Here is a 23,496-nt window from a genome sequence, read left to right as displayed (position 1 = left end):
TGCCAGATTTTGTTCTGACTACAGCTACGCGAACCTTCCCATCATGTCCTGGAATGACCTCTACGACTACGCCTGTTATCCACAATTGGGGGGGGAACGTTGTCTTCGTGAATCGCCACCACTGTTCCGACTTGAATATTGTCCACGCCTTTGGTCTATTTTCCCCGCTGCTGTAGGCTCAGTAGATAGTCTCTCGACCAGTCGCTCCAAAATCGCTGTTTGATCGCTGAGACTAGCTGCCATCTCTGCAAATACGTGAGGTTGCAGTCTGCCTTTGGCTGCGCGGATGCGGGTGGCAGCGTTGCTAGCGTTGTGCCTACGAGTAGATGCGCTGGTGTGACAACCTCTCCCTCGTTGGGACTGCCACTGTCCACTATGAGCGGCCTCGAATTTAGCACGGCTTCCACCTCCACGATGACCGTATGCAGCTCGTCCTCCTTGAGAATTGCCTTGTCCATAGCCTTCAACAAAAGGTGCTTGGCCGACTTTACGGCCGCCTCCCAAAGACCGCCAATGTGTGGCGCTCTGGGCGGGATGAATTCGATGGTGAATCGGTGTGCTGCAGCATACGACATGATGCTCTGGTCGTTGGTGCCGAAGGGTTCCATGTGCTCCTTGAGGATTCGTGCAGCACCCACAAAATTTGTAGCATTGTCGCAATAAAGTTTGACAACAGGGCCGCGGCGACCCAGAAACCTGGATAAGCATAAAATAAATGTATTAGATGTCAAGTCTTTCACGATTTCCAAATGAACAGCCTTTGATGCAAAACAGACGAACACTGCTATGTACATCTTTATCGGCTGCTTCCCACGAATTCCTAGGTAGACTTTGACTGGGCCAAACAGATCGACTCCGCTTACTTCAAAGGGTCTATTTCTCTGTAGTCGATCTTTTGGTAAATTACCCATTATCTGTGATAGAAGTTTTGGTTTGTAGTGAAAGCAATGGACGCACAATGGCACTGCACTCACGGCGCGCGTTTATTAACCAGATTGATTGTCTTAAAAGTCCCACCAACGACCTTGGTCCCGCATGACAATTGGTTCTATGTAAGTGTCTCAAATATAGATTCACAAATTTGCAGTTCTTTGGCATTAGTAAGGGAAATTTAGCGTTGTGCGCAATGGGGGCATGTAGTAGACGACCACCTACTCGCAGCAAGGAGAATGATGAATTCCCAAGTTGTTCCACCGAGACAAAGGGATTTAACTTTTGAATTCCCGCACGCAAATTGGCTGATTTCTCCAGCTTCACAATTTCATCTGCAAAGGCTTTCTGTTGAACCGTTTCTACTACGTTAAGAAATGCCGTTCCCAATTCGTCCGCTGACGGGCAAATTGAATTCCAAGTAGCATTTTTTCGAAGGTCAATAAATCGATAAATGTAGGATACTATGCGAACCACCTTTAGATAAGAAGATGACCTTTCTACAATATTGAGAATCGGGTTTAGCTCACCATCGGCCGCGATAAGAGCGACGCGTGACTTTTTGAATTCTAATTCTGACTCTGTTTTTGAGAGCTGAAAGTGCGAGTTTTTCGGCCAGTATTTCGCTTCTTTCTGTAAAAAACTAGGACCATTGTACCAAAACGAGGTATTTAGCTCATCCACAGAGCATCCTCGCGACACTAAATCCGCAGGATTTTCTTTTGTTGGCACATGCCGCCAAACCGCTGATGACTTCCCACAGTTTTGCTAACAGATGCGCCGCGCATAATTCCAGTCTAGGAATAGTTTTTGTTTTTAAAGGGGCTACTCTAGATTTTGCTGTTAATAAGTGCACAGATACCCCGCTTGGATCAACCACTCTGACATATAGGCAACACCCATAGGCTCGTGTAGAAGCATCTGCGAACCCATGAATGTGACACACTGCTTGCTTGCTTGTTTCGACAAACCTCGGTATGGTCAACTTTTCCAACAGTGCAAAGTCATTTTTTACTATGATCCACCTATTTTCAAATTCTTTGGGAACAGGATCATCCCAGTTTAGACTCAAGAGCCAAGCCTCTTGAATGAATATTTTTGCTTTGGTTATAATTGGGCATAACAAGCCCAACGGATCAAAGAGAGTAGCGATGAAGGACAAGATTGATCTTTTGGTCACCAGCTGATCAGAAGATACCTTACTAACGCGGTACTTAAACACATCAGCCTGCGGATTCCATATTAATCCAAGTGTTTTGAGGTCTTCAAGATCTCCATGTAAAATTTCTGCATTCGATTTGGTATACATATTAGTTTCACAATTCGAAGCCCATTTTGTTAGAACAAAGCCTGCAGGTTCCAATATGTTAACGAGTTCTCGACGAAGAATGACTATTTCTTCTTCTGTATCTGCTCCAGTGAGCAGATCATCAAAAAATCTTTGGCAAGTGCTCTTGCACCTCTAGGATGTGATTGTAAATGACTGTCGCTGAGATACTTTAAGCATCTAACTGCAAGAAAAGGGGCACTTGCTGTTCCATATGTGACAGTATTCAGCCGATAAATTTCTAAGGGGCTTACAGGATCTCTTCTCCATACAATTAACTGGAAAATTCGCTGCGCCTCGTCAATCTCCACTTGACGGTACATTTTAGTTATGTCTGCCACAAGGGCGAATTTGCGACAGCGAAATCTAAGGAGAGTTGAATATAAGCATGGTTGTATTGTAGCTCCTACCATCAGAAGGTCATTAAGCGACATTTGCAAAGTAGTCTTGCAAGATGCATCAAACACCACTCTTAGCTTGGTGGATTTGCTTTGTGGACGTTCCACACATTGGTAGGGTATAAAACAATGTGGATCTTTCGGTATTGACCCTTCGATTGCAGTCATATGCCCAAGAGCCAAATACTCTCCCATGAACTGATTAAACATTAATTGTGTGTTCGGATTTTTGGATAAGCGTCTCTCTAGCGATAGAAACCGCCTTCTTGCCATCTCAAACGATGATCCGAGACATGTTGGGCTTGATTTGAAAGGTAAGGATACTTGCAATCGACCTGAAGGTAAACGAACAACTGTTTCTCGAAAGATTTTCTCACAAAGCATTTCTTCTGGGGTATACCGTTTGTCCTCGGACACATTTGGAACTTGTTCCAACTCCCAGAAACGTTTGACTAGTTTTTCCAGTGGACCAGACTCATTCACGGTGCTTACCGTAGAGCACACTTCCGTCTTTTGGTGATCTTTTGATCTATAACGCCCTGACACCACCCAACCAAAAACAGTGTTTTGCAAAGTGAGTGTGTTTTTCTGCGTCTGCTCCTAGCAGCAAATCTATTTTTTGAGGCTTATGAAAGGCTGGATCAAGGGGCTACTCTAGATTTTGCTGTTAATAAGTGCACAGATACCCCGCTTGGATCAACCACTCTGACATATAGGCAACACCCATAGGCTCGTGTAGAAGCATCTGCGAACCCATGAATGTGACACACTGCTTGCTTGCTTGTTTCGACAAACCTCGGTATGGTCAACTTTTCCAACAGTGCAAAGTCATTTTTTACTATGATCCACCTATTTTCAAATTCTTTGGGAACAGGATCATCCCAGTTTAGACTCAAGAGCCAAGCCTCTTGAATGAATATTTTTGCTTTGGTTATAATTGGGCATAACAAGCCCAACGGATCAAAGAGAGTAGCGATGAAGGACAAGATTGATCTTTTGGTCACCAGCTGATCAGAAGATACCTTACTAACGCGGTACTTAAACACATCAGCCTGCGGATTCCATATTAATCCAAGTGTTTTGAGGTCTTCAAGATCTCCATGTAAAATTTCTGCATTCGATTTGGTATACATATTAGTTTCACAATTCGAAGCCCATTTTGTTAGAACAAAGCCTGCAGGTTCCAATATGTTAACGAGTTCTCGACGAAGAATGACTATTTCTTCTTCTGTATCTGCTCCAGTGAGCAGATCATCAAAAAATCTTTGGCAAGTGCTCTTGCACCTCTAGGATGTGATTGTAAATGACTGTCGCTGAGATACTTTAAGCATCTAACTGCAAGAAAAGGGGCACTTGCTGTTCCATATGTGACAGTATTCAGCCGATAAATTTCTAAGGGGCTTACAGGATCTCTTCTCCATACAATTAACTGGAAAATTCGCTGCGCCTCGTCAATCTCCACTTGACGGTACATTTTAGTTATGTCTGCCACAAGGGCGAATTTGCGACAGCGAAATCTAAGGAGAGTTGAATATAAGCATGGTTGTATTGTAGCTCCTACCATCAGAAGGTCATTAAGCGACATTTGCAAAGTAGTCTTGCAAGATGCATCAAACACCACTCTTAGCTTGGTGGATTTGCTTTGTGGACGTTCCACACATTGGTAGGGTATAAAACAATGTGGATCTTTCGGTATTGACCCTTCGATTGCAGTCATATGCCCAAGAGCCAAATACTCTCCCATGAACTGATTAAACATTAATTGTGTGTTCGGATTTTTGGATAAGCGTCTCTCTAGCGATAGAAACCGCCTTCTTGCCATCTCAAACGATGATCCGAGACATGTTGGGCTTGATTTGAAAGGTAAGGATACTTGCAATCGACCTGAAGGTAAACGAACAACTGTTTCTCGAAAGATTTTCTCACAAAGCATTTCTTCTGGGGTATACCGTTTGTCCTCGGACACATTTGGAACTTGTTCCAACTCCCAGAAACGTTTGACTAGTTTTTCCAGTGGACCAGACTCATTCACGGTGCTTACCGTAGAGCACACTTCCGTCTTTTGGTGATCTTTTGATCTATAACGCCCTGACACCACCCAACCAAAAACAGTGTTTTGCAAAGTGAGTGTGTTTTTCTGCGTCTGCTCCTAGCAGCAAATCTATTTTTTGAGGCTTATGAAAGGCTGGATCAGCTAGCGGGAGATTTTTAGGAATGTTAAGTGATTCAACATCTACGCCTTTCTCTGGATGGTGGGAGGAAATAGACTTAAGAACGACGAAATCAAACACCATTTGAAAGCCATGAACGCGAGAACAAATTGTAGTTTGCACCACTTGGTGCGCAGATAAGCTCGATTTTCCAATTCCCAACAAATTAACTTCTTTTCGAGTTCGCTTTAACTGCAAGCCTCTTGCCATTTCCTCCATAATAAAATTAACCTGGGAACCTGAATCTAGAAGTACCCTGGCTGGCTGAATCTGACAAGAGCTACCTTTTATGTGTACAACTGCAGTTGCCAAAACAACTTGCTGTGCATCAATGATGCTGGCGTGATTTGATAACACAGGGCTTTGATGTTCTGCAGCAAGCACTCCAAGATGGCTTGCCACAGAATCTGCGTTTTGTGATATGGATACATCAGCAGTGTATCGATGTAACAATGTATGGTGGGGTTTCGAGCATACCCCGCAGTGAGATAGCTTGCATGCCGATACATTATGTCCTTTTCTCAAACAATTTATGCAAAGTGGGAATCCCTTGGCAAATTTAAGCCGGGTAATGACAGCCGCAGCTGCGAATGACGGACATGTAGTGATAAAGTGATCATTAGATTTGCAGAACACACATTTTACTTCCTGCATTTTGCTTGTTTGTACTGCTGTCAATGCCGTTTTTCCGAACTGCCTACCTTTGTGTTCTTGCTGTCCCTTGCGACCCTTTGACCGTCCGGTAGTGGCTTCTTCAGCCGATAGATGCTGAAAACGCTTATTGAGGGCACTAACGCAATCCGACCACAACGGAATTTTTTGATAATCTAAATTCTCTTCCCACCTAGAGCGAGTCTTTCCGTCAACCTTCGACATAACTATATGAATCAAAAGTGCGTTTGCAATAACCTTTTCATCACCAACAGACAATAGGGACTCATAAATTGCAGATACGGTATCAATTAGTGACCTCAATGCACTAGCTGAAGGGCTTTGTATAGCCTGCAGTTCGAAAAGTTGAGATATTCCGTCGAAGAAAATAAGGCACTCATTATCATAAACTTGTTTCAGTGCATCAAGCGCTTTCGCATAATTCTGATCCGTCACCTGAAAGGCCTTAACAGTACCGAGAGCTTCGCCTTCTAAACAACATAATAGATGATTAAATTTTTCAACGTTGCTTAGCGATGGGTCACAATCAATTATGCTTGAAAGCAATCCAATAAAGTTTTTGAATTCAGAATACTTCCCACTAAATTTGGGCAACTGCATTCGCGGCAAGTGACGTGTATGCGATGTAGTTGTATTCAAAACTGACTCGTTTAAATTATTAGGCGGGGTTGGGCCTTTTAAAGACAACAACAATGCTTTGGTTACCACGCACAAATCTTCGAGGTCGGCTCGCGATGATAATTCCGAATCGATATCCTCCACTTGCAATTGTAAAGAAAAAGCTCGATCTATATACGTGTCTAAAATACTCAACCGACAATCCAATTGCGTAGGGTTTGAAGAAATCTTTTTAGTTTTAATAGCTTGCGCTAGACGATTGATATCTGCCTTAACTGACTTTAATTTTCTCATAATACCTTCCGCATCGACTTCTTCAACAACAGAAGTATTGCTGTCAGAACCTCCACGTCTTCGAGTCATTTTCCGATAATTTATTTATTGAGTTTTAACGATGTTGTAATTTCCGAAATGTTCCACTCTTACTCAAACCAAAGAGTCCCGCTTCACTCAGACTCAGTCCCATCCGAATTATATTACACAAACCAACTCAAACGGTTCGACCTTTTGAGTAACACGACTGTACCGACAAATGCAGCCGCACAAAACGAAGTTGGGCACAACGAAAAGTCGAGAAAACGTACGGTAAATTCTTGTACTTTATGCACTTTATTCTTCTGTCTGCTGCTACTTCCAAATTAGCGGTACTATGTATGTGTATGTGTGCGTGATACGAAAATCATGCGCGAGTTCTTTTTTATTTTTTCAGAATTATTACCTTATTTGTTTGATGCGACTTATTATAATAAGGGCGCATATTACAATTCAAACCACTTCAGCGTTGACTCCAAACAATCCAGCGATGCGGGCTTTAAATCCAGATTTTATTGCCCGGCGTCCAGAAATCGACTCAAACTAAAGTATCCAACGTTCTGCTTCCAATGGCTCCCACGATATGGCTCCAAATGTCCAGCGATGGGGATCCAAATGTCCACCCGGGGGCGCCAAAATGTTCGCCCAATTGCGAACTGGCCGGTACGGCAAATTATGTTTCAAATAAAAATTAAAATGCGGACACAAAGATGGGCTTCTCAACGCTTTCGATTCCAGATTGCGAGTGATTTCACAGTTTATTAAAGCTCCTTCTTGAGCTGTTTGATTTACAAAATAATGGGTTCTTGAGTGAATGAGTAAGAGAGAGGGAGAGAGCTTTTTCGCTATATGAGCATGCAAGCTCAGCTCTATGATCTTAGGTACTAAATGTAAACATTGGGTTTCAAAGATGAGCTGCCACTGAATTGCCTGAACAACTCCCAGATACTTTGCCTGCTGAGATATCTCTAGTTCTATGCCATCTATCTTTGGCTTTGTGAATCTTGGGACCTTAGTTCTCCTGGTGAAGAGCATTAGTTCCGTTTTACTTGGATTTATGCCCAATCCGCAGGCTTTCGCCCATGCATTGCGTTTCGTGAGTGCCCTTGTCATTAGTTCGCTGATGACGTCGGGGAATGGTCCTGAAGTGAGTAGGACTACGTCGTCTGCGTATGCTACCACTTTTACTCCTTCGCTATTTAGTTTTCTTAATATGTCCCCCTGAGGTGTGTCCCTGTTCACAAATCTTATGTGATGAGTGCCACTCAGTTCGGCTGTTATCCACCTACTCGTCAGCATTGCGCCAATCCATTCCCTGATGCCTCCTTCTAATCCTATACCGTTGAGGGAGCTCAGGATGGAATCCGCATTTACGTTATTAAAGGCTCCTTCTATGTCCAGGAAGGTGGCCATGGCGTAGTTTTTGAAAAGTAGGGCCTTTTCTATGTATCGCACTACCTCGTGTAGTGCTGTTTCAGTGGATCGGCCTTTCCTGTACGCATGTTGCGCATTGGAAAGGTTTTTCTCCGTTCTTTCTCTGATGTGGATATCAATGATCCTTTCCAGTGTTTTCATTAGAAAAGAGGTAAGGCTTATCGGCCTATAATCCTTGGCTTGGATGTGTCCCCTTCTTCCTGGTTTTGGTATGAAGACTACCCTCGTTTCCTTCCATGGAAGTGGTATGTGTGCTGTTTTAATGCATGCCTGGAAGATTGATTGCAGCCATTTTCCCGTGCTTGCTTTTGTTGTTTGTAGCATTGCTGGTATAATTCCGTCCGGACCCGGGCTTTTGTATTTGTCGAAGGAATCTATCGCCCAATGGATTCTTTCTTGATGATCTCTTCTATTTTTAACTGCTGGTCTGCCCCCTGGCTTTCCATTGTTATAGGTTCTTCTTTTTGGTTTCCTGGGAAATGCGTATTCAGCAGGATTTCCAGTGACTCTTCAGCCGACGTACTTCCTGTCCCGTCGGGTTTATTTATGAGCGTGGGGCTTGTGTGTCCTCTCGATAGGATTTTATTTAGCCTCGCCGTGTCTTTGACTCCTTCAAGCGATTCACAGTAGCTGCTCCAAGATTCCTTCTTGGCTACGTAGATTGCATTTTTGTATTCTTTGTGTATTGCTTTGTACGGCTGCCAGTCTTTGGTTCCGTAACTAGTGTTGAAGGCTCTTCGAACTTTCTTTCTGAGCTCGCATAGCTCTTTGTTCCACCATGGTGGGTATGTCTTCTTAGAGTATGTTAGTCTGCATGACTCTTTGTAGGCTCTATTCTATCTATTCTATCCGGGGTGGATCGAGTCTTGATCCTTCTGTCTTTGACCTTGGACTGTACAATCTTTCCGTATTTGTCCCAGTCAGTGTTACGAGGGTTTCGCTTCGGCGCCGTTTCACATATCGGCATCACGATTTCGGAGAATATGTACCTATGGTCTGAAAACGAGTCTTGTGTAGAGACTCTCCAGTTTCTTACCTTATAATCGCTATGCTCCATTTGGAGGGTTATGTCTAGGACTTCTCCCCAGCCCTGAAATCCTTCCGTACTTGGAAAGATGAAGGTGGGCGTGTTTCCCTTGTTACAAATAGTGACGTCACGACATATAATACTATCGAAGAGAGACTCACCCCTTTCGTTTGTCTCCCTACTGCCCCACAGTGTGTGCCTTGCGTTGGCATCGCACCCGAGGATGAGCGTCGTCTTAGTCTCCTCGGCCCACTGCATCACCCTATTAAACGCTTCAGGTGGTGCAGGTTCGTCGTGGGCCATATATCCGGAGGCTATTAGTATGGCTGTCCCATCCGCCGCCTTGAATCTTGCCACTGCTAGATCTAAGTTGCTGAGATTGGGGTAGAGAAGAGCATTAAGGTTGTTTTTAATGATTATTCCCGCCCTCGGCTTACCTGTCGAGTTTGTGTATAATGTTGTGTATCCCTTTATGGCCATGCCAGAGATTCGTCCGTCTCTTGTCCAGGGATCCTAACAGTTATAATTTTAATAATAAAAATCATAAAATAAGAGATTTTTTACAATTATATAGAAAAAAACCTTTTAAACTTATTCTTTTCAATTTTTAAAATAATAACTAAACATAAAAATTATTCTCCAAACTTTTGTTTTCAAAAAATAAAAAAAATAAAAATTTAATCGAAATAGCGTTTGTTGGGGGCGGCGCTTCCTTCTGGATAAGTGGAGGTTGAGTGGATGGAAAATTCCCACAGCGCAAGCGTACGGTAGAGAAGAAAAAACAACGGGGGCGTCGTAGGGAAATTCACACGCAGTCGATCAGCTTTATTTCGCTGCATACATAAGACTAATTCTAAAATTTCAGCAAACGGCCGCGCTCCCGCCCGCTGACGTCGCTAAGCGAGAGCGAGAGAGCGGCAGCGGACGATCCGAGTGTTCGGCACGAAGCCCGAGGCCCGCGCTCGAGAGTGCGAAAGCGCTTAGCGCTGCGGGAGAGCGAGCGCGGGAGAGCAAGAGGGCGAGAGCGGGCGAGCGTTGCTACGCTGGGAGCGCTTGAGCTTTTGGACGCTCAGACGCTCGGTGGGCAGAGGGGGAACAGGGGCCTCCTGGCGTGAACATTCTCCCCCCCCTTGCAATCACTCGGGTTGCAATAATCCCGTACCGGACGATGGTAGAGGAGCGGCTGCAGAACGCCGCGGAGTGCCGGACGAGGGCCGAGGAGCGGCTGAAGATTGCCGTGGAGACAAGGTCCGAGGAGCAGTAATAGACTTCCGAGGCCGGGCACCGGCGCTCCGGGACCGTCGCGCCTCCTGACGCGACTGGCGCGGATCCATTGGCTGTTCGGATAGGTGCAGCAATCACCTCGCTGGTCGGAGAAATCGGCGACGGATCTTGAGCGGATGGATCTTGTTGCAGACTCGGCATCGGTAGGAATTGGAACCTCGAGTACATCTGCGCTCCAGCGCTATGGCGCTGCGTGGAGGTGGAGACATGCGGTTGGCTATTACTGGCGGAATAGGACGGAGATAAAAATCGGAATTAGTAATAGAAACCTTGCGATTTGGGACACGGAATAGAGCTACGACACCACAGTTACATATAACATCGGAGTGACAGGCGACTGGTTATTGCGGGCAGACGGGCGCTTCCATCGGGAAAGGGACGACCTTCGCTATGGTCGATGGTGTGCGAATTTGAAATATGAAGGTGCCCGCTGCTGCGAACGGGGTGCATGCCCTGGATGGTCATGCTTATGCAGGAGTGTGTGGTGGTGCTGATTGCACGCCTTGCATTGGTCACTACTGCGGCAGGTTCCCTCAGAATGTTCGTGGGCCAAGCAGTTTGAACAATAGCGGTTGTCGAGAACCGCACGGAGCCTCTTATGAGCGCTGAGCTTCAGGAACTGTCGGCATTTCCTGAGCGGGTGAAACCCGTTGCAGATTCGGCAACGGTAGGACTGCGCGCTTTGGGTACGCCTTCTTTCCAAGACAGCGGCACTGCGAATGGGACGGAATTTGTCCACCGAGCGGTTTGACTGGACGGAAATTCGTGTCGAGAACACAGACACGCCGCTCGTGGCCTCTGAAGACACTGGGCCGGAGAGCACCCATCCGAAAATCGTCTCTTGCGCCAGGAGAGGGCCGAAAATGTTATTCTTGGAGCCGTCTAGAAGCACGGACGGAAGAATGTCAGCTCCAATCAGGACGTCGATTTCGGAGCTCTCGAAGAACGTTGGATCAGCAAGCGGGACGTCAGGAAGTTCCTTCAGTAGGTCCCGTGGAATCGGATACGAGGGGAGCTTCCCGGCTAACTGCGGAAGAACATACGCTGCAGTTTCCAGCTGCAGCCCGGGTCTGGAAGGCGCTCGGATGGCGAGAGTGCAGAGCTTGGTGGATTGGGCGGCAACTGTCTCGTTGAGCCCAGACACTCTGGTCTGAACTGGCGTAAATGTTGGGCTAATTTGACGGAACAACCTCTCCGTGATGAAGGTTGCCTCGGACCCAGAGTCGATTAAGAATCGCGCTTGGAAATCGCGGCCTAAATGGCAAATGTTAATGAGGGCTGTGCCCAATAGAACGGCTCTTGAGCCGGAAGCAAAGCACACTTGCACATCAGTGTGATCTTGAGCGGCGCTCGTGCCCTGAGGAGTAGGCGCCGGTCGAGGCCTGGGTGGCGCCGTCGGATTTGGTACGGTCGCGGAGGGATTATCGCGGTGCAGAAGGGTGTGATGACGGCTGCGGCACGTCAAGCAGCTATGGGCACTAGTGCAATCCCGCTGCTGGTGCCCTCTTGCAAAGCAGTTCAGGCAAAACTGCTTTCTCCTAATGTTTCAGGGAAACGCGGACATAGGCGAATAGGATGGTTCTCCCTCGAACAGAGATCGCACCCTCTTGGGGCCGGAGCCACTCTGGCCTCGTAGGAATTCAGCCTGCGGCCTGGGGCGCTCGCAGCCGTCGGTCTTGGCGGAATTTGCCCTAAATTGCTAGGCCTGATGTCGTCGATCGCTTCCAGAGTGCGATGCCGCTCTGTCAGAAACGAATCTAACTCGTTCCATGTCGGAATTTCAGCCTTGTTGTGTATGGATTGCTCCCACATCGAAAGTGTGATTTTGGGAAGCTTTAAGGAAACCATATACACTAAGAGACAATCCCATGCCTCGATTTGAATGGAGGACATCTCTAAGGCTGTCAGACAACTCTGGACGGTGCCTTGCAGCTCTTTTAGAGCGGATCCGGACTCTTGGGGGACAGCCTGAATGTTGAAAAGGATTTTCAACTGGCTGTTGACAAGTAACCGCCGATTCTCGAAGCGGTCGGTGAGGCTTTGCCACGCGGAGATGAAGCCCTCATTTGTCAGAGGGGCTTTGGAAACGATGGCGTGCGCATCGCCACTTGTTTTGGATAACAAGTGGAACAACTTTTCCACCGGTGTGAGGCGCGAGTTGTGAATATATATCGCGGTGAAAAGGTCTCTGAAGGTGGGCCACCGAAGATAATCGCCAGCGAAAACTTCTGTGTCCACTGGTGGCAATCGACAACCCATGGACGGGGGTGTGTGCATAGGGGCGGAAGCCGGAGTGGACTGGGCGGCGGCCCTGTCGATAATTCCCTGCAGCTGTACAAGACACCTCGAATATACGGAGTAGCACTCACTGTACTTGGATTCAAGCTCAGTGGCGGTGGCTGTACGGTCGGAGGACACTGAAAGTAGGTCGGAGCAGTTTTCATAGCTGTTCTCCACCTTATCCCACAGGGCCCGAATCTGATCCCGATGAACCTTGCACATGGCGGGGGAAAATCTATCGGTTTCAGGGGCGCTCGGAGTGTTGATGTCAGCCTCGAAATGGCTCACACGGTCCGTTGTGGAAATGAACTTGCGGAGGGCGATATCGAGTGCGGATTGAGCCATCTTGGCTACCGACCGAGTAGATCTGGATGAGGTACTTGGGGCAGTGTCGAGAGCCTCTTGACCTTTTGCCCTTGGAGTGGCAGTGGTCGCCTTTGGCTTTACTTGATCAGGCCGAGGAGATACGGACTGGGACCCCTCCAGAGTAATTGCCGGAATCAGGGGAGTCTGTTCCTCGTCTCCCGTGGGCATCCTTGACGTCGAATGGGTCGCGAATCAGTTGGTCGCCGCGGGAAGCGGACAAGTCCCGAACTCAATGGTTCGAAAACGTGACGGAAAACAAGTTTTGGAATGGGACTTGGGGTCACTTTGGCAAAGGGGCGCAATAGGAACTGCCAGAAGCCGCGGAATTGTATAACTTATGCAGTACAAAATATCTTAGAAAATTCCGCACTCGGAGAACACAATGTGCTCGCTTACGGTCACACTGCTAGTGGATGCCGCGGGTGAATTCACGAATTAAATGCCGGGCTCAGGTTCTGAGAGCCTCGGGCACCACCGAGAAAAGAATTGACGAAAACTCGTGAAGGAGGAAATCACTCGAGTAAGGGCGTCGGGCGCCGACTTGGACGAAAAATAAATAAAACAACAAACGTCGACCGGAATGTCGAGGAACAAAATTTCTGGATTTAGGTGTCTCGGATGAGAAGGTTATATCCGGCTTTGGTCGGCTCAGAACAGGACTAAACAGAGACTCACGAATGTTTGGTTTCTTCCCGCAATAAATGAATTAATCCACCAATAATTCGAAAAAAATTATTGGCCGCAAATAATTAGTTAATAATTCGGAAAATTATTACGGAGCCGGAAAGGTGGAATTAACCTTGGCTTTTGTTTGAAAGAACACGGGCACTGGGTTCTGCCGCCGGCAACAACAATCCCAATAAAAAAAAACACAGGCGCTGGCGGTTAATTTGGAAAAGGCGGAAAAAAAAACACAGTCGTAATCGCACCAGTGAATTGATTTGCCGTTTTGTCCTAAACGTTTGTTGTTTTGTCGCGGTTTATATATATATTTTAATTTTATTTTAATTTATTTTATTTGAATTTTTTATAGTTTATTTATTGGTCGTTCCTGTGTAGGAGGCAGAAAATATATTGTATGGGCATGCATGCATATGGAAATATATGTGTATGTGTAAGGCTTGTGTTTCACAGTGGAGCTTCGAGAAGTGGACTGTATTTGGATTGGCGGAGAGCACAAATTATGTGGAGAAAAAAATTGCACACAAAAAAAAATATCGCGGCAGCGGCGAACTGTTTGGTGGACAGGGAACTCTCGAAACAATTACTTTGCGGCTGTTTAATATTAATTATGCCTTTTTTTCTTCACCACACAATTTCACTTTGCCTTTTGATTTTCGCGGAGCTGCCGATATTTGGCGCGCGAGTATGTATGTATATACACCGGAGCAACGGAGGAACGGAGAATCGAAAAAAGCCAGGAATATGGCGACACACACAAAGCGGAGGCGGATAGAAAATTTCCACGAAACGACGAGAATGGAGGAATGGAAATTCTTCGACTGCCGTTGTGTCAGGAAAACTCGGACTTGGAGTCGACACGGAAAAATCTTGCAGCAGAGTGAACGAAATTCAATGTTCGGACCACTGCTGAGGATCGGCAGAGAGGGGGGGAGACGGAATGCTCGTACTTATCTTTGGAAAAAAAACGCCGATAACTGCTGGTGGGGCGGAATAGAAAATAATCCGGAATCCAAAAAATCCGGCTCGAAGGACCAAAATGTTGGGGGCGGCGCTTCCTTCTGGATAAGTGGAGGTGTAGTGGATGGAAATTTCCCACGGCGCAAGCGTACGGTGGAGAAGAAAAAAAACAGCGGGGGCGTCGTGGGTAATCTCAGCGTAGTCGTTCAGCTTTATTTCGCTGCATACATAAGACTAATTCTAAAACTTCAGCAAACGGCCGCGCTCCCTCCCGCTGACGTCGCTAAGCGAGAGCGAGAGAGCGGCAGCGGACGATCCGAGTGTTCGGCACGAAGCCCGAGGCCTGCGCTCGAGAGTGCGAAGCGCTTAGGGCTGCGGGAGAGCGAGCGCGGGAGAGCAAGAGGGCGAGAGCGGGCGAGCGTTGCTACGCTGGGAGCGCTTGAGCTTTTGGACGCTCAGACGCTCGGTGGGCAGTGGGGGAACAGGGGCCTCCTGGCGTGAACAGCGTTTTAACGGAGCTGTGTATCTTACAGATTGGCATATATAATAAATCTATATATAATTAATCTACGCCTCAGTTCTTCAAGGGCCAATACATAACCAAACTGCGAAGGCATTTGCAGTAAAGTCATTCCGTGGAGTATGAGAGATCATGACGAAGGAGAGCAAAGAGACCTGGGAGAAGAAAATTAAGTTTTCGGTGTCAATTTCTAAAGCTGCAGTTAAAGAAGCTTATGTAAAGCTGGTCACCGAGGAGAAAGTCCCATTCAAACTATTGGATCTATATTGGACCAAACTTTCAATGGCTTGGAAATGAGAACAATTAATTCCCTTAATGTAATGAATCACGCTGAGGAAAAATATGATTTTGAAAAGAAGAGCCTAAAAAAGGCTAATTTATAAAATAAGACGCTCTCTCTCATCCAGTATGTATCTGCCCGTTCCTCTATGTGTTCAACGAAGCTAAGGGGGTCGGAGGTGCCATCAAAAGATAGACACCATTTGGTCATCTTATTGAACAGCATGGAAAAAGTGCTTGTGTCAAACTGAGCTGATTTTCCTTGGGGGGGAAGAACTTTGTGATACCACCAGAGTGTGGCTCGTGCCTGGTATATCTGCGTTCGTTGCGGTGTCGGCGTCAGGGGGTCGCGGGGACGGTGGCTTGATATCCCCAGAGGGAGGGACACCGTATTTCATTCCCAGAGGCGGAACTGGATTGCGTCGGAGAGTCCTGGTTGTCTCTCGATGGCGATAAGATGGGCTCGTTGCTCGTCGACTAGAGCGGCGCGTTCTAAGGCAAACGAGGAGGATGGCTTCGAGTCCTTCGTATCTCTGTGATCGACTGCCTCGATGTGTGGTCGATGCTGAGTTTATTTACTAGACGCAGCTGGTCTCAGGCGTCCCTCCTTGTATGAGAAACCATTGCGTGCGAAAGGGGAAGCGCTGACTGCGGCGTTTTACTTGACTTCGTACTCCGCATCGGCTTTGTGTTTTCTAAGATTCGTGTGTTCAGGATTCGTGGGCTTAAGCTTCGTGTTTTCTTTGCTCGTGTTTTCGGGCATGGGCGCCGATCTGTGTTGCGTGTGTTTCGCGTCGTGTGCGCCGACGACTTTACGTGTTTCGATGTTGCTATCCGAAAATTTCTCCGTCTCGGTATGATTATTGGATCACCCTAGTGCTTAGTTGCAAAATCAGCATAAACGTCTTTAGGGGCCGTGCCTGGTTCCTATTGGTGCGCTGTATGGTGAGGTATGTTGATTTTGCTAGTGTTAACACTTTGCTGCATGGGCGGCCGTCTTGCCGGCCGCGTATAGCTTACGTAAAATCATATATGTTTTCAGTTTTAATTTAGATATTCAATAAAGAGCATTTGCTTGAATGTAAAACTCCGGCATTGGCCGTCAACACTTACTTTATTAATTGAAATTGGTTATAGTGCCTTAAGGGCCGTTAGCAACGGAGTCAGTTACTCCCAACGTAATCTTCCTAAAAAGGAGAGAAAAAAGCCAGCGGCAACCGCCCAGCTCAGCCATAACAACAGCCAGCCACGGTGGCAATTGAGTTATCACCCCCTCTCCCGGAACCAGCCAGGGTGGCACTTGGATAGTCACCCCTTACCCTCACTGACAGCCATGAGGGACAGTGCGGGTCTCACAGTTAAAACATAATTGGCGCCCAACTTTAGTACAGAATCCACGACGCAAAAATATGTAAGTGGGCTGATCAATACTAATACAGTCCAACTTCAAATAAAAATATAGGGAAAAAATAAATAAGAATCCCTACAATTTATTTACCCAAAAATTAAAAAATATACGGTTTAAATAAAGCAATTGAAAGTGATAGTGAAAAAAAAAATTAATCAGAGAGCCCCGTAGATATCAACCAGCACGGGCACAACAAGAAAATCACGCAGAAACCATGAACGCGACACAAATAGAGGCGTTAATTCAGGCCGCATTAACTAATCAAGAACGGAGGCTCAAAGCCGAATTCGCGGGTCAGATCAGTGCCGTTAATCAACAGCTTCAGAGTTTGCGTATAGAAGCGCCAGAAGTAGAATCCTACCAGAGGGTGGCGCTAGAACCGGTAGCACCAAAATGGGATATACCATTACATATAGTGAAGTCAATTCCAGATTTTACTGGTGTACAAGACGAGTACGTGGCATGGAGGCAATCCGCCACCGACGCCTATGAGTTATTCGAATCTTATGAGGGCAGTGCCGCGCATTACCAAGCCGGTACTATTATTAGAAATGAAATTAAGGGTCCAGCTCACGCGCTGCTAGTTTCGTATAATACAGTGCTTAATTTTAAAGCCATAATAGCTAGATTAGACTGCTCTTATGCAGATAAAACATCTTTGCGCCTATTACGGCAGGGACTTGAGTCGGTCAGTGAGGGCGACCAAACACTAATGCAGTACTACGATGAGGTCGAACGAAGATTGACCCTCGTTACAAACAAAATTGTCATGACACATGACGACAAAAGAGCTTCATTACTCAATACAGAAGTTAGGGCTGGCGCCCTACACGTATTCATTTCCGGTCTAAAAAAAATCACTAAGGGCTGTTGTGTTTCCAGCACAGCCAAAAGACCTGCCAGCAGCACTGGCATTAGCTAGGGAGGCAGAGGCCAGCATTGAACGAAGTATGTTCGCGGCCATATATGTTCTGATGCCGACCGTGGAACAAAAAAAATTCCCATTTTTTTAAAAAGCCAAACAAATATCAAGACAACAATTCATGGCGTAAACAGGACAACTGGATAGATCAGGGTAAATAAAATCAATCATCGGAACCTATGGACATTGATCCATCATCTTCTGAATTCCGACATCGTAGAATTTAGACAGGTAAACAACACTCAATACCAAAATTTGCAGGGCTTAAAAAGAGAATGACTGGCCAAAGGCGCCAGCGGGTTAACAATGTTGAGCAAACAGCAAACGCGGAAGATACTTAAGATTATGAAAACGCGGCCGCAGCCGCACTAAATGCAATTGATGATGTCAGTGACTCATTTGACTTCATTGACACTGCACTATGGGGAATTTGGCCATTTTTATGGTATTATTTAATAATTTTTTAACTAAGTAATATATTTCGAAATGGTTTTTTTATTATAAATATGGACTCCCTAAGAAATATTTTTTGCGAAAATGGGCGTGGTTCCGCCCTCGCTTGACGGGTTTTTTATGTTCTTTTTTTTTTATGTGTATAAGGTGATTTTTTTTTATAACAAACAATATGTATTATATAAAAATAAGTCGAGTTTTCTGCGCAGATCCTATAACTCCAGAACGCACGAACCGATTTCCACGGTTTTGCATTCTTTGGAAAGGTCTTGGAATTTGTGATTTTTGCAGTAAAGAAAATTCAAAACAAAATTTTCAAAAGAAAAGCGGGAAAGTCATTTTTGCATAAAGCGCTAACACTGACACATAGCATGCCATAAATTGTCTACTCAGTTTATTTTAAACTGAAATTGTGTTAAATTTTGAGAAAAATAAGTTATTCGTTTCCTAGCAGGGCAATTGGAAACCAGCTTTTGTCTTTAAGGTGGTAAGTTGAACTGTGTAAATTATGTGGACTTGAAGTTAAATTAACCACTCTACCCATAGTCCTTGATCAAGACCAATCCAGAATTCCCCGGATAGTTCACCAACGCTTTGATCCAAGTATTTCTGAAGTAAGTCGACACTACCATCGAATCGCTGCAGAATTACTATCCAATCGGAACCAGCGGTGGGAATATTCTCAGCTATTGCCAGCCTGTCTTCGTCCCCGATTTTAACTAATTTAATATTGGGCACTTTCGAATGGTTTAGTAAAACAAATGGTGCATCTGAGCCTTGGAAATTTGTAGCATTTGAGGCAAGCTTAGTGTCCTCTTCTTCGGACTTAACCTCATATATTTCAGCGGCTTTTTCAAGAATAATTGCAACAGAAAAGGTGGTTAGTTGAACTGTGTAAATTATGCGGATTTGAGCTTAAATTAACCACTCTGCCTATAGACCCAGATCATATACATAACTCCAGAATGCACCAACCAATTTTCACGGTTTTGCAAAAAAAAAAAAGTTATTCGTTTCCTAACATTTCAATTGGAAACCAGCTTTTGTCTTTAAGGTGGTAAGTTGGACCGTGTAAATTATGTGAAATTGAGGTTAAATTAGCCACTTTGCTTATAGTTCAAAATGCCTAGAGCACGACGTTTGAACATCGGTCTCCGCAAAAGGCATGCATGCTAGCAACAAGTGTATTCACAGAACTTAAGCCAGGAAAGACGAAATGTAGTAAGGGAAAATGACCGATTGAGACAACGCGTGAGCACACGAAGATCTCTTGGTATGCAGCATCTTGGCGGATTCCAACCAAAGTGGCAGGCTATCAACAGCAGCCTCCCTCGACATAGCCCTCGACCTCAGGACAAATTTCAAGAATCCGGAGATCGAGTGCTAGAAAAGATTCCGTATCCGAATGTGTCTCGGAGGAGGGGTCCCAAAAAGAGCCCCAGTTTCCTACCAGGGTGTCAGGCCCGGACAACCGGACGAAATTGGTAAGGCGGATAATCAGCCTTCCTTGAAAAAAACCCCTTATGAAGCAAAGAAAGAGAAACAAGAAAGGAAGCTAACTTCGGCACGCCGAAGTTTGTATACCCTTGCAGATATTATTTCATTACATTCTAACTACACTTATTATGTTTACAGTTTGACAGTTACAGTTTTACATTCACACCTTTACATTTTCTCTACATCTACCGATCGCTCCTATTGCAGCTATATGATATAGTTGTCCGATTTTCATGAAATTTATACCAAATTTCTAGAATAATAAAATAAGCTTATATCTCAGAGAATATGAAAATACGTTGAAAAACAACGAAGCTATAATTTTTTTCCTATTAATTTCCGATCGTTCCAATGGCAGCTATAAGATATACAGGCCTGCTCCGGTAATCGTAAATTTTTTTCGATTTCGTTTTGGGCGAAAACGAACCGTTTTGGTTTTTAGCTGCTCCGGTTTTCGGCAAATTTCTGCTATCGGATGTTTCGATTTCTCATCGTTTCTCACTGCTCAAGCAGCTAACTTGTGTTGTTGGTAATAAGCAAACAACGTAAAGTACTGCCTATTATATTTACAATTGCCCTTTTTCTAAGCCAGAAAAAGGCAAAAAATGGTAGAATTAAGCAAATCCAGGCACCTAAGATGCTGCCACACTTTTCACAGTTTTAATTCCGGTGGTCTCAAATAATTATTTGGTTAATTTGGACCATTTAAGTAATCACATTAAATAGCATTAATTATAAACAACCATTTTGGCGGTCCTTTAAAGTTATTAATGATTTCATTTATATTTTATAAGTATTTTTAACTGTATGTTTCGTTCCACCAACAATATGGCAACCTTGGCGATAACTTTTTGCGGTGAACTTATCGACCTATCGCCAAAACGAGAAAACTGGTTGAACACGGCAAAAATTTTGTTGTCAAATCTGAGGAGGGGTCAGAAATAAATTTTTTATAAAATAACTACCTGCCAGAATGATCTTGTGGTGGTGTGGAATAAACATCAATAGACCACCGAGTAAACTATTTTTTTTCCTTTTGTAAATAAGATCTGATTTCATATAAAACAAGAAAGGAAGCTAAATTCGGCACGCCGAAGTTTGTATACCCTTGCAGATATTATTTCATTAAATTTTACCTATACTTATTATGTTGAGAGTTTGACAGTTACAGCTTTACATTCCCAGTTTTACATTTTCTCTACTTCTGCCGATCGGTTTATATGGCAGCTATATGATATAGTTGTCCGATTTTCATGAAATTTATACCAAAATTTTGAACTAATAAAATTAGCTTACATCTCATAGAAGATAAAAATAGGTTGAAAAACAACGAAGTTATAATTATTTTCTATTAATTTCTCGACTGTTCCTATGGCAGCTATATCATATATTCGTCCGATTTTCATAAAATTTTTACCAAAATTCTGGAATAATATAGAATGGCAATATCTGAAAAATGGTGCAAAAATGTTGAAAAACAGCAAAGTTATAATTTTTTTTCTAAAAATTTATCGAACATTTGTATGGCAGCTATATGATATAGTCGTCCGATCCGGCCCGTTCCGACATATATAGCAGTGAGAGTATATAGTAGACTATATGCAAAGTTTCATTCAGATAGCTTTAAAACTGAGGGACTAGTTTGCGTAGAAACGGACAGACGGACGGACGGACAGACGGACGGACAGACGGACAGACGGACATGGTTAGATCGACTCGGCTGTTGATGCTGATCAATAATATATATACTTTATAGGGTCGGAAAGGTCTCCTTCACTGCGTTGCAAACTTCTGACTGAAATTATAATACCCTGCAAGGGTATAAAAAGCCATTTACTTTTCATTCCGACCAGAAAAAGGTGCCCGTTTTTCAAATCGAAAAAATCTTTCGTTTTCGATTACCGGAGCACCAATTTCTCGTTTTCAAAAACGAAAACGAAAAAATCTTGCCGTTTTCGATTACCGGAGCAGGCCTGATAGTCGTCCGATTTTCATAAAATTTTTACTAAAATTCAGAAATAATATAAAATGGCCATAATGGTGTAAAAATGTTAAAAAACAGCAAAGTTATAATTTTTTTTCTAAAAATGTATCGAACATTTGTATGGCAGCTATATGATATAGTCGTCCGATCCGGCCCGTTCCGACATATATAGCAGTGAGAGTATATAGAAGACTATATGCAAAGTTTCATTCAGATTTTTGGTGATTTTAACATCCCAGAGGCTATTTGGTTCCTACATAATTCCATTAATCACAACATATCACAAAAAATGTGGTTTACCAAAGAACACTTAATTAAACGGATAATTTGCCGAAGGTGGCGTAACGGAGTTCGCCTGGCTTACTAGTATTTTATTAACATAATAAAAAAAATACATTGTCTTCATTTTCAAGCTCTTCGTCAGATATAAAATAAAAAACGTCGTTATCATATTCAATTTCTTCATAAAAGAGGTCCAGGCCTTCAAATTCGCTAATAACTTCCATTTGACACTTACATTAATGCAAAAAAAAATTAGCTTTTACCTTTTATTTATTTATTTGAAACAATAATATTTATATGTAATTAAATTGAAAAAAATCAAGAATTGTTTTTTTCGATGATACCTACAAGAAACATTGAGACAAATTGCCTTTTATTTAGAATAAATGCCTCTACAACATATATCGGACGTACAGCAATACAAAGACATATATGTCGGAAAGTTGGTTGTTGAGTGCAAATTTGGAATGCTTGTTGCCTTGGCAACAGAATTATTCGGCATGCTCATGTATTGTTAGCCCTGTAGGTGTCGCTGGCGCGCAGGCGCAATGACAGTTGAGTCGGTAACAGGACAAGGACAGAAGACTGTCTGTTACTGAGTGAGGTCTGTTCGTCTGTCGCAACAATAGGAGAGAGTAAGAGAGACAGCTTGAGATTGTCTAGGATTGACGTCTGAGTGAAAAGTAAGAAAAGGTGAAAGGGCCACAGAAAAAGTGGCGTGATGACAGATACGATTTGACTGCGCAGGCGAACAGAATTCGCTGGCTCGACTACGGTTAAATTTAACAAGAAAGGAAGCTAACTTCGGCACGCCGAAGTTTGTATACCCTTGCAGATATTATTTCATTACATTTTACCTATACTTATTATGTTTACAGTTTGACAGTTACAGTTTTGCATTCCCAGCTTTACATTTTGTATACATCTACCGATCGGTTTATATGGCAGCTATATGATATAGTTGTCCGATTTTTATGAAATTTATACCAAAATTCTAGAATAATAAAAAAAACCTATATCTCAGAGTAGATACAAATACGTTGAAAAACAACGAAGCTATAATTTGTTTCCTATTAATTTCCCGATCGTTCCTATGGCAGCTATATCATATAGTCGTCCGATTTTCATAAAATTTTTACCAAAATTCAGAAATAATATACAATGGCCATATCTAAAAAATGGTGCAAAAATATTGAAAAACAGCAAAGTTATAATTTTTTTTCTAAAAATTTATCGGACATTTGTATGGCAGCTATATGATATAGTCGTCCGATCCGTTCCGTTTCTTGACAGTGTTAAAATTGTGTAATCTAACTTTTTGTCTTCTTCTTAATTTTCCTTTTTATATTTATACCCTTGCAGGGTATTATAATTTCAGTCAGAAGTTTGCAACGCAGTGAAGGAGACCTTTCCGACCCTATAAAGTATATATATTCTTGATCAGCATCAACAGCCGAGTCGATCTAGCCATGTCCGTCTGTCCGTCTGTCCGTCCGTCTGTCCGTCCGTCTGTCCGTCTGTCCGTTTCTACGCAAACTAGTCCCTCAGTTTTAAAGCTATCTGAATGAAACTGCATATAGTCTTCTATATGCTCTCACTGCTATATATGTCGGAACGGGCCGGATCGGACGACTATATCATATAGCTGCCAT

This window comes from Drosophila kikkawai, chromosome 3L, assembly GCF_030179895.1.
Source record: "Drosophila kikkawai strain 14028-0561.14 chromosome 3L, DkikHiC1v2, whole genome shotgun sequence".
In the NCBI taxonomy this organism is placed as follows: Eukaryota; Metazoa; Arthropoda; class Insecta; order Diptera; family Drosophilidae; genus Drosophila; species Drosophila kikkawai.
This window is presented reverse-complemented; position numbering follows the sequence as displayed.